General features: G+C 36.6%; 1 protein-coding gene across 3 annotated transcripts in view; it reads left to right on the top strand.

The window, feature by feature from the left end:
* LOC110454192 overlaps window positions 1-11619 on the top strand; it is a 104128-nt gene that overhangs the window by 52526 nt on the left and 39983 nt on the right. For 2 of the 3 annotated variants that reach the window (XM_021503572.1, XM_021503580.1), the window contains exons 2-3: window positions 1904-2304; window positions 10276-10397. The gene's annotated coding sequence lies outside the window, so the exon portion shown is untranslated. The remainder of the gene's footprint in view (window positions 1-1903; window positions 2305-10275; window positions 10398-11619) is intronic. The other variant, XM_021503587.1, reaches the window with a different exon arrangement.

Below are 11619 nucleotides of genomic sequence, written 5' to 3'. Positions count from 1 at the left end.
TATTTATGTATACTAGGTTAACTTGTATGTGTGTATAGTAGAGTAAATGTATTGATGTATACTAGGTTAACTTGTTATGTGTGTGTAATAGAGTAAACATATTTATGTATACTAGGTTAACTTGTATGTGTGTATAGTAGAGTAAACGTATTTATGTATCCTAGGTTAACTTGTATGTGTGGATAGTAGAGTAAACGTATTTATGTTTACTAGGTTAACTTGTATGTGTGTATAATAGAGTAAACGTATTTATGTTTACTAGGTTAACTTGTTTGTGTGTATAGTAGAGTAAACGTATTTATGTATACTCTACTATACACACATACAAGTTAACCTAGTATAAATAAATACGTTTACTCTATTATACACACATACTAGGTTAACTTGTATGTGTGTATAATAGAGTAAACGTATTTATTTATACTAGGTTAACTTGTACGTGTGTATAGTAGAGTAAACGTATTTATGTATACTAGGTTAACTTGTATGTGTGTATAGTAGAGTAAACATATTTATGTATACTAGGTTAACTCGTATGTGTGTATAGTAGAGTAAAAGTATTTTTGGAGACTAGGTTAACTTGTAGGTGTGTATAGTAGAGTAAACGTATTTATGTATACTAGGTAACTTGTATGTGTGTATAGTAGAGTAAAAGTATTTATGTATACTAGGTTAACTTGTAGGTGTGTATAGTAGAGTAAACGTATTTATGTATACTAGGCTAACTTGTATGTGTGTATAGTAGAGTAAACATATTGATGTATACTGGGTTAACTTGTAAGTGTGTATAGTAGAGTAAACGTATTTATGTATACTAGGTAACTTGTATGTGTGGAGAGTAGAGTAAAAGTATTTATGTATACTAGGTTAACTTGTAGGTGTGTATAGTAAAACGTATTTATGTATACTAGGTTAACTTGTAAGTGTGTATAGTGGAGTAAACATATTTATGTATACTAGGTTAACTTGTAAGTGTGTATAGTAGTGTAAACATATTTATGTATACTAGGTTAACTTGTAACTGTGTATAGTAGAGTAAACGTATTTATGTATACTAGGTTAAATTGTATGTGTGTATAGTAGAGTAAACATATTGATGTATGCTAGGTTAACTTGTAAGTGTGTATAGTAGAGTAAACGTATTGATGTATATTAGGTAAATTGTCGGTATACAAAGAGTTGGTTTTGTATCTGGTATACATGTGTATATTGAATTAAATCTAGTTTATTTCAGAAATGTTATTCACGAATGTATTACCATTGCCAGCCAATAAGTTGTGTGTTATGTAAACTTCATGCTGAAAGTCTGAAGTAGAAATATTTTTACTTAAAGCTGACAGTGCAAGTTAAAAAGCTTTCAATTGAGATTATTTTTTCTGGTTTTGAGATCTTCCCCATCTATTCCTTCTACCGTTTCTAAGGAAGTGCCGAAAATTTAGTTTGTCCTTAATTGCTTGGTAACGAGTATGGGTCTCGCTGGGTAAAAAAAAGGGCATTACCCGTCTAACCGGTTATCATTTGTTCAATATGTGCACAAGGTGACACTACTTTACTATATATATAGAACACTTTCACGCACAATTTTTTACCAACATTTTGTATCAGATCAGTTGAATAAAATTGAAATGGAACATATCAAAGATATCATTTATCTAAGAAAAGTGGAATTAGTAGTAAAATACGACCAATTAAAATATCTTATGCACAATCCCCACCACCACCAAAAAAAACCACCACTAAAAACATACTATGAATGCTAATTATAAAATGCCTACCTTTATTTTCTTCTTGGACTTGTCATGGGAACAGTTATATTTGTAGATACGTTTACTTTTCTGATAATTTTATAGGGTAGAGGTGTTGTGTTTGAGATACCATTAAGTAATTGATTTGTATATTTCAGGTGAGATATGTAGTTTCCAGAGGAGTCTGACAGCTGTGACAGGGTTACTAAGGGGTGCGATAGGAGACTGGTACCCTGTCCTTACAAGGCTGTGACAGGGTTACTAAGGGGTGCGATAGGAGACTGGTACCCTGTCCTTACAAGGCTGTGACAGGGTTACTAAGGGGTGCGATAGGAGACTGGTACCCTGTCCTTACAAGGCTGTGACAGGGTTACTAAGGGGTGCGATAGGAGACTGGTACCCTGTCCTTACAAGGCTGTGACAGGGTTACTAAGGGGTGCGATAGGAGACTGGTACCCTGTCCTTACAAGGCTGTGACAGGGTTACTAAGGGGTGCGATAGGAGACTGGTACCCTGTACAAGGCTCCCGTACACGACAGTACTATACAAGTCACTATGGGTAAGTACATCTCTGCCATTCCACCAGTCCACTATCAACAGTGGAATATCATAAGTGTCTACTCTTTGGTCCCCCCTTCCCCGCCCCGCCTCTCCTTCAAAAAAATAAATAAAAAAGTTTTGTAAGTATGTTGATAGCATTTCATGTTGGGGCTTTCTTTCCTTGATAAGTTTGAAGCCAACCATCATAAGATGATGGGCTGTTCAAATCACCCTTCCCTATTTCACAGAAAATACTTCAGGGATCTTTCTCAAATTTTAAATGAAGGCTCCCCATGGTGCCTAGTCATGCATATCAAATTTTGGGACTGATCATAATTACTTTAACTATTAATGCCAAGATGGCTGACAGGTGATACATGTAGGTGACCATCTTGAATTTTGACAGTTTAAGTTTGTTAGTGCTATTTCTCTGAAAGTACTGAAGGGATCTTTCTCATACACAGGGAATGGGGAAAAAACAAAACAGGATGGCAACAAGACAGCTATCTTGAATTTAAACAGTTTAATTTCGTTATTTCCATATATATGTTCTCTTCGGTCCCCTTGCTATAAATACCCCTGGCCCTAATGAAAATTCAGCCATCATTGACAACCCTTCTTATTACGAAAGAAATACAAATGTAGGGTCAATGCCTATGGAGATTTAACATTAGCCTCAGCCCCCGCTTGGAATTTCAAAACAAGATGAACACAAAGAGGTATGTGTATAGGATGCTTAAATCAGGAACAGTTAGTTTCAGAATTCATTTTATGACAAATGGGACCTCATTGACTTACCTGTGTGGGTGTTAAAGGTGCGCTAAATGTCACAATTACTATAAATCTATATCATCATCGAGTGCAACATATTCCAACTGCTATTTTGATACCGAATATTACACTATTTCAATAAAGAGATGTTCTTTTTATTGACGATTTAAGCAGAAAAGTAACTGAAATTTCATTACTAATGAGAAAATTCCCATTTTTGACATGGTAATTTACATAGTTCTAAAACAAGTCTATTTTTCATACTTGCTTTAAAGTTGGCAACCAATAATATCTTTCATCATCAGGAATTGACAACACGTAAATTTGTCATATAACACTGATTTAAAAAAGAAAAACTTTGCTTTCTTTCCACTTTTCCTTTAACTTATGGTTCTTACTAACCAAAGGTTCATGGGTTATGATATTTGGCAAGTAGGTTGTTCATGTGAATGGACCTACGTTCAAGGTCACAAAAATTAAATATGCTAAAAGGGCCTGTTTCCAGTAATGTTAATTCACCATAGGAGCCTGCCCCCGTATAATTTCTTATCTAGCTCAACTACTGTTTTTTTCTTTTCCGAAGAATAATTTTACACCTTTCCGACACCCAGATTTCATAATTTCAGTGAAAATGTATTTTTATAAAGTTGTCAATTTCAGCATCAAAGACATAAGTTCGTAAATAAAAGAAGGTTATCTCGAAATTGTAATTCGCAACATAGTATAAATTTCTTTTGATAAATATTTCCAAAACATCGTGTTTATTCATAAAACATAAAAAAAAAAATTCTCGGATGAAAATGCACTTGCAGAGACACAATTATGAAGAAAAATGCCATAAAATTGCAATTTTCTCCCGTTATATAGTTTTGGATGCAAATTTCCATCAGAAAATCGGATAGAGCTTTACTTGTTTCATATGTGTACCAAAAATCAGCTAATTCCATGTGGTGGAACGTTCTCATATCGCCGCCTGAATGTGGTTGTAAATTGAAAGAAAAGGGGAAATGAGTAACAACCTTGTCTGAAACCCTATTATATAGCTTATTATATACAAACTTTTATATTGAATATCAGAGCGGATATTTTCATGACAGTTTTATGATGTGTAACGACTAAATAAACAGTATCGATATAAAGATTTACACTGAGGACACCCTGATACATGAATACTGTTCTATCTCAAGTTGTCCTCTTCTGAATTTTCTGATCGTGTGGCCTTGTACATTTATCCGTATCTTCTTGTCTTTGTCTATACGTTTACGGAATCATTGACTCGACGCTAGCTATTCTTGTCTCACTTTCCTTGTTTTATTGTCCCATCTCCAAAGCGTTGTGGCTCTGTCAGGGTTGGGACCCTGACTTGTCTCACTTTCTTTGTGCCTGCCGACCACGCCACATCGAATAGATAGATTATCCATATGAAATACTTTATTTTGTTCTAAGTAATCAATCAATTCTGCGCTTCTTGGAGGTATTGAATGTGATTTATTATATTGTCTTGTTATTTTGTGTAATTAGTTGTTCGTTATTTATCACACATTTTCGCATAATTGTACCAAACTACTAAGTATTAGCTGTTTACAGCAATCATCGGTGGCTTGCTATTTTGTTACTTTATCGACGCTTCATAAACCAATCGTTATTGTTTCAAGATGGAGGGTAAATGTGTTGGAGAAGGGTGTCAAGTATACTTCAAGAAACGTAGTGGCAATAAGAACAGAAGTGCACGCAATGTAAATAGTCCACAATATAAATGGCTCCTAGATACGCTGGTGCAACAAGGATTGATGTCAGCAAAGGAACAAGCACTTATTTGCCAGAAGTGCTACATGAAGTATCTTCGGAACAAAAATCAGCCTGAACCTGAACCCGAGCAGAACCAGGAAATAGAGGAAGAAGACGACTCCCCGTCCCATATCCTGCCGTTGCTGACCCTTCATGATCTTTTGAATGGATCATCTTCACACAAAAAATGCTGTCTCTGTCTTGTTACCTTTGCAAGAAATGGAACAAAATCATCAGTCTTACCAAAACGTGCAAGACATCACCTGATCTATTCACACAAACTGTGGTGTCCCACCTCATCCCGCGTCTGCTCCATTCACCTTATTGGTAACGACTTAGATCCGTCTACAGAGGTTGTCCTTGATGGTAGAGGTTCCTTGGAATCTCAGTTACCATCAAAATCGTCCGAAATCATTAATGACCTCCTAGAGGTGTCGCACGTCCTTTCACAGAACCAGTCTGCGTTTACAATAAGCTTTTCTTCTCTTGATGACTCGGCATGCATGGCCTGGACAGGTTGGTCCAAAGATCAGTTCCTCGAAATCCACTCGCACTGTTCCCCATATCTTTCATCTGGTATATATACCAAGACTACACACGATGCTCTATTACTGTTCTGGGTAAAACTGAAAACCGACATTTCCTGGAGTCAGTGTTCTTCTCTTTTTGGAATTTCCAAGTCAAGTGTGTCCAAAACTTTCCACTCCATAGTACAGGCATTAGACACATCGATAGTCCCACAATTTCTAGGTCCGGATCACTTGACAAGAGAACAGTTGCTCGGGCACAATACTGTCTTTTCAGAAGCATTTTTTGGAGATAAAGCCACTGCCATATTAGATGGCACCTATATTTATATCCAGAAAAGCTCCGACCACAAGCTCCAGAGAATGTCCTACTGTGGCCAGAAGAAGAGAAACTATCTCAAATTCATGAGCATCGCCTTACCAGATGGCTACATTCTGGACACAGTAGGACCATTCACTGGCAGCGAAAATGATGCTACAATTACAAAAAAAGTCATGGACAAGCTAGTTACTTGGCTACAACCAGACGACAACGTTGTCGTTGACCGAGGTTTTAGAGATGTCCTACCAGTTCTCGAAGCCTCTGGCCTCAATGCTAGCATGCCGTCATACCTGAAACCCGGTCAAAGTCAACATTCTGACGTCCAAGCAAATCTTGACAGAACTATCACCAAATCGAGGTGGATTGTGGAATCCTATCATGGTCGTCTGAAACACTGGACGTTCTTCCGAACGCAATTGGTGTCTAACAGCTTTATCAATGTCATCGAGGCTTTGCTTCGAACCGTCACAGCCTGTCTGAATGGTATTAGAGGACCGATCTACCAGAGATCTCCAGAGAGAGATGCCAAAGATAGGCTAATGGCTGAACGTATGAAGGACCGTTTGACAACACCGAATGGTTTAGCTCAGAGAGTCAAGACAGATCCGGATCTATCTAGACGGGCAAGGTCCGAGTTTGTCAAGATGGATGCATCTTCCGTACTGTTTCCCCGTCTCGATCTTGATTACTTGAGAACCATTACGTGTGGAACGTATCAGATATCTCTGGCTCCTGGTTACATCGCCGAACATTTAAGTGATGACGGAGACTATGAGGTGTGGCTTTACCAGCACTCCCCAGACCTTCTCCGATGTCAAATACATTCTCGACACAAAAGCCAAACGAAATATAACGTTTGGATACGGTTCACCGTTTCACCCGATGTTGAGGCCCCAATAAAGGACTACTACTGCCAGTGCCCAGTTGGAGAGAGAACGATGGGAATGTGTGCGCACATCTCCAGTATCTTGTACTACCTTGGGTATTACAGGACGCTGGAAAACCCTCGACCATTACAACCACAGGTAAAGAAATTCCGACAAAACTTGAAATAGTTTTCCATGCGGCAACGGAGTGCATATGTCGAAAGTATGTTTGGGGCTCGATATGAAAGATCCCCGTTACCATGTGACTAACCAAACTTATAAATATAGGTATTATACAATCGCCCGTAGCTATGAACACTCCCGTAAATGCGAAAACCAACCAAAATCATAAGGAACACGTTTTGTTTGTTGTTCTGTCTATTTGTCAGCCAATGTCTTCAACCACGGGGACTTGTGAAGTAGCCATCTTGGATTTTTTTTATGAAAAAGTGTTTCTCTCACTTTTTTTCATATCTGTGTACATATTCTCAACATACCGAGCAAATACTCTCGTTTTTTTGTTAATTATCTAAAGAAAGTCGAAAATCGGCAATTCAACCATAGGCTAATTCAACCCAACATTTGAAAATGTTCCACCACTTACATTTTGATGATTTTTCCTCTCATCAATAGCATATTACGTACTGTTTAATAGGATAAAAATTGGTTTGCATCCAACGCCCATAAAAGGGTGTATTCTCTAAAAAACACAGTTTTTGTGTCTAAAATGTTATCATCGAAAATGGCATTTTTGAGATTGTTTCTTCCATAAAACAGCCAAATGGCGCGATGGAAACATGATTTTTTGTCACAATCATGCCATGAATGTATTCTTTACGGTGACCATCATTTGATTAGATTTTCATTAATATTTTACATAACATGCACATTTTATCAACACTTAGACAGCTTCTGAAAGGTACAACTTTGAGGAGCCATAAAAAACAAACCAAGTGACCTAAATCTTTATACTTTATAGATTTGTGACCACAACGGCATGGGCAATGCACCACCAACAGGAAATTTGAATCAGAGAAGGGGCCGTTTTGGAAACCGGCCCTTTTGATTTTGTTTTGGGAGTCAGACAAGGATATCTTTCCTTGCCCTGTATTTGCTTAGAGTTAAAGATATTAAATAATGAAATATTCCTTCATGTTTTGTTAAATGAATGGGCAATAGGCAATATAGATAATAGTTAAGTGTATATTACTTTAACTATTAAAATTATTTTATTGTTTTTATATAATTGCATATCTTTGTCTATAACACAATCTCAATCTTACGTAGTTCTCCAGAGGAAGGATTACTTTGGCAGAATACATATTTATGAGTTATTACTGCTGCACATAACTTTAAAACATACGAAATATAATATAGTGTTTTGGTATCATGCAAAAGCAGAAAATGTATCGGTATTTACCATAATAAACGTTGATAATCAAATCTCCATGATTATGTGAAATTGGGCATTGATCATGTTTGACATCCTAAAAAAGTACTTTACTGGTTTTGATATTACACATAAAAATAATTCTGCAGACAGAATTTATATAAGGAAAGTTTTTAAAGAAGTATAAAACATAGACTTCCATTGTAATTACATATAGGCAAGTTCATAATGTTGGTTATGTTTTAAATTTTGTGAAAATTTTGCATGTTTTTCTAATTAGAAGTATCACTACGCTTACTTCATGTCTACCAATATGACATATCTAGTATCAAAATAACAGTAATGTTATACACTGTACACTATCATAATTCATTTTCAAAATAACATTCGCCAAAAGTTGACCCCCCGGGACCTTTGTAGCATTTTGCATATAGTTATGCAATTCTTATAAAATGACATTTTTCATAGTGCCATATAATATAACACTGCATGGTTTAAAGTAATGTGAAAGATTCCTGTTGAGGATTCCCAACGTGGGAGTGGGTACTAATAGTTCCTGTAAGGATAATGAAGAGCAAAGAAGATACAAGATCACCTATTGTAGATCTGACAAAGATCCTTTCATGGTGGGCGCCAAGATCCTCCTAGAATCTCCTGATTATGAGGTTCAGTCTTTAAAATTCAAAGATGAAAATAGTTTTTGATTTTCAAAACCTGTAAGATAATCGTTACTGATTAATTTCATTATTCAGATGAATTAAGATAGATAAATTAACAGAAGAAAACTTATATTTCCAGTCTTATTATTTTAGTGTAATAAAGAGTCAGTGAATTGATTGTCTGTCCATTAGTTTATCAGAAACACAGTGGTGTAGTGTAATTACTGCGCCAGTGCATCCCGAGTAGTGAATCCGTCATTAAGGGGAGTTATTTCCCTTGTACTCATTCCTGTGGTTGTGTTAGCGCAGTCCCTGGTGAAAGTGTTGAATTATCCTTTAATATATAGCCATTAAGAATATGTATTAACCTGTATGATACTGGAATTTGGAATATTTCCTGTTTATACGTTTGTTTTCAAATATAAATCCACAAAAACTGTTTTGATTTAAACCTTTAGTTCATACATTATGATAACTTAACATCACGCTACATGTAAGTTTGATTGCCAATTCAACGTGGGCATATTAACGCATAATTAAAGAAGCTACCAATTATTTTGGATTGGTTAAGTGAGTTTATGCAAAAAAGTTCAGATCAGGGGACAATGATATTTCGTCAGCTTTTTCACCTGTATACTTTGTATGTTAAACTTTTTTCTTCCAAGGAACGTGCTGAAACTTGCTTTTATAAACTTTGAATGTGCTTAACAATTTTTCCTAGGCTGATAATTTATGGCATTTAGGTTTCCAAGTGGTCAAACATTGTTGCACATTTGAAAAAAATAAAAATTCCCCCCAAGTTTTGACCTATTTGGACTTCACTTATGCCAAAATCTCCAGGTTAAAATGTTGGTGTTGGTGTCCGGGGCATATCCTCTATACTATTTCACCTGGAGTAACCAGATTTGGTGTACAAGGACATCTTGATAGCAGAGTGCAGAGAACAAGAATTGGGGCACTATGACCTCACTGTGACCTATCCTTTGACCTTTGTCGGGGGTGGGGGGCGGGCATATCCTCTATACTCTTTCACATGGAGTAACTAGAATTGGTGTACAAGGACATCTTGGGATGGCAGAGTGTCGAGTGCAATAATTAGGTCGCTGTGACGTATGACATGACCTTTCACCTTCACTTTTGAAAAGGTTTGTCTGGGGATAACTTCTATACTCTTTCACCTGGAGTAAATATATTTGGTGTACAAGGACATCTTGGGATTGCGAGTGCAAGAGGTAGGTCACTATGACCTTACTGTGACCTATGCTTTGAACAGTAGGTACATCCTTGCATAAGTGAACTGTTTGTTAAATACAGAAATCATTACCGATGGGGGACTTTGGATTGCCTTACAATACTTTGCCTTGTTTTCCACCTGTTTTAGACTAATAAACTTTTACTTTTGTGTCTAGATTATGGTAATGGCCAACTCAATTTTCATTTATTTTTTGTGCTATTTGGTAAGATAAACCTATGATAACTGTTTTTGACCCCTGCAGATCTTTCATGACCTTGAGATGAACCCTGGAAATCTTAGATGATCTTTTGTGGCCTCAATAAAAACTTTGTGAGCCGTCTGATCAGTTCATACTGCTGATGACCTGTAGTGGATCTCAGCAACCTTTGTCGACCCTTGACCTCTGATGTCTCCTGTTGATTTGTACTTTCAGATGGTAGGGACCTACTGATGTCGGTTGCTGACCTGGATTACGTAGCTTCACTCAGATAATGTGCCTTTTTGTCATCACATGCAATACCCATACCCACCACCAACTGCCTTCCGCTGTATATAGTAAGTGTGATGCTGTGAGGGTACACAGTAGCAGGGACCATATAGGGTACCACAATTAGTAACTGCTGTTTATCCTATTTTTAGGTAAGGTCAGGGTAATCATCTCACCTGGTCCGAAGTAACAAGGTTAGCCTATGTAGTACCATGGCGTATACATATGTCCGTCAACAATTTCTTAAAACGACTTCTTCTAAACTGCTAATTGAAATTTGACAATATTTAACTGGAAGCAGAGATCGGTGACCAGGTCTTGTAATCAAATAATAAATCAGCAATATCAGGACACGTGTCTGTCAAAGACACTCTGTACTGATAGCATATTGTACATGTTTGGGGCCTAAAAGTGTTTAACTGGTGCAAGCACATGTTTACAAAGAAGAAAATCGATCATCGCTAAAATGTGGCATATTGAAGTATAAATTGCTCGTCATAGTTAACTATGCTGGTCACACATCATGAGTACTACATGTTACTCTGTTATTAAATGCTGTCGATGTGAAAATACACCATTTTGATCGAGTTTCCTAAGGCCAATATTTCAGCGCTGATATGGTGATAGCCAAAATTGATCAATAATTCCAATGTTTCAGTACCCAAAGATTGTAATGGAACAATCCGAAATGTGGGTAAACAGAAAATTATTGTTTTTATTGTAGAAAAGATGTGTTCAAATTTCCTGCTAATTCGTAGTAACTGGAGGTTTTCTGAACCCTAGTTCTCATTTGACATTTAAAAATCTACCAGTGTAGAAGGGAAACCGTAAGAAATATTTAATGACATTTGTTGTTAATCAAGCAGATAATAACTGAAAGATTATCAATATGTATAAGAAGGTTCAGATTAAAAAAAAAACACAAAAAAACAACGGTCATGTTAAAAAACAATGTCCCATTAGGAATTATTTACCTGGACATGTGTAAAGAAAGCAATGGTGTAGGATAAGGTTTGTCTTTGTGTTGTTCTAATATCATACTACAAAAAATGACGGACAGAAAGTGTAATGTAACTGTCTGGTGTTCAGTGGGACAATAGAAGTGGTTTTGGTTATGATAGTGTGCATATCACTCTAAGGTCAGTATAATGTGGGAGTTATTTCCCTTCCTTACTGAGGATGCTTAGCTTAACACAAAATGTACATTGAGTTTAAATGTATATTTGAAAGGAAAGGGGTGGGATTGCGGATGTTGTGTTGGTGGGGTGGGGGATGGTGTGTTGGTGGGGT

The sequence above is a fragment of the Mizuhopecten yessoensis genome, unplaced genomic scaffold (genome assembly GCF_002113885.1).
Source record: "Mizuhopecten yessoensis strain PY_sf001 unplaced genomic scaffold, ASM211388v2 scaffold915, whole genome shotgun sequence".
Lineage (NCBI taxonomy): Eukaryota > Metazoa > Mollusca > Bivalvia > Pectinida > Pectinidae > Mizuhopecten > Mizuhopecten yessoensis.
The sequence above is the reverse complement of the archived record's forward strand: the minus strand, read 5'-3'. Positions and strand labels throughout refer to the sequence as shown.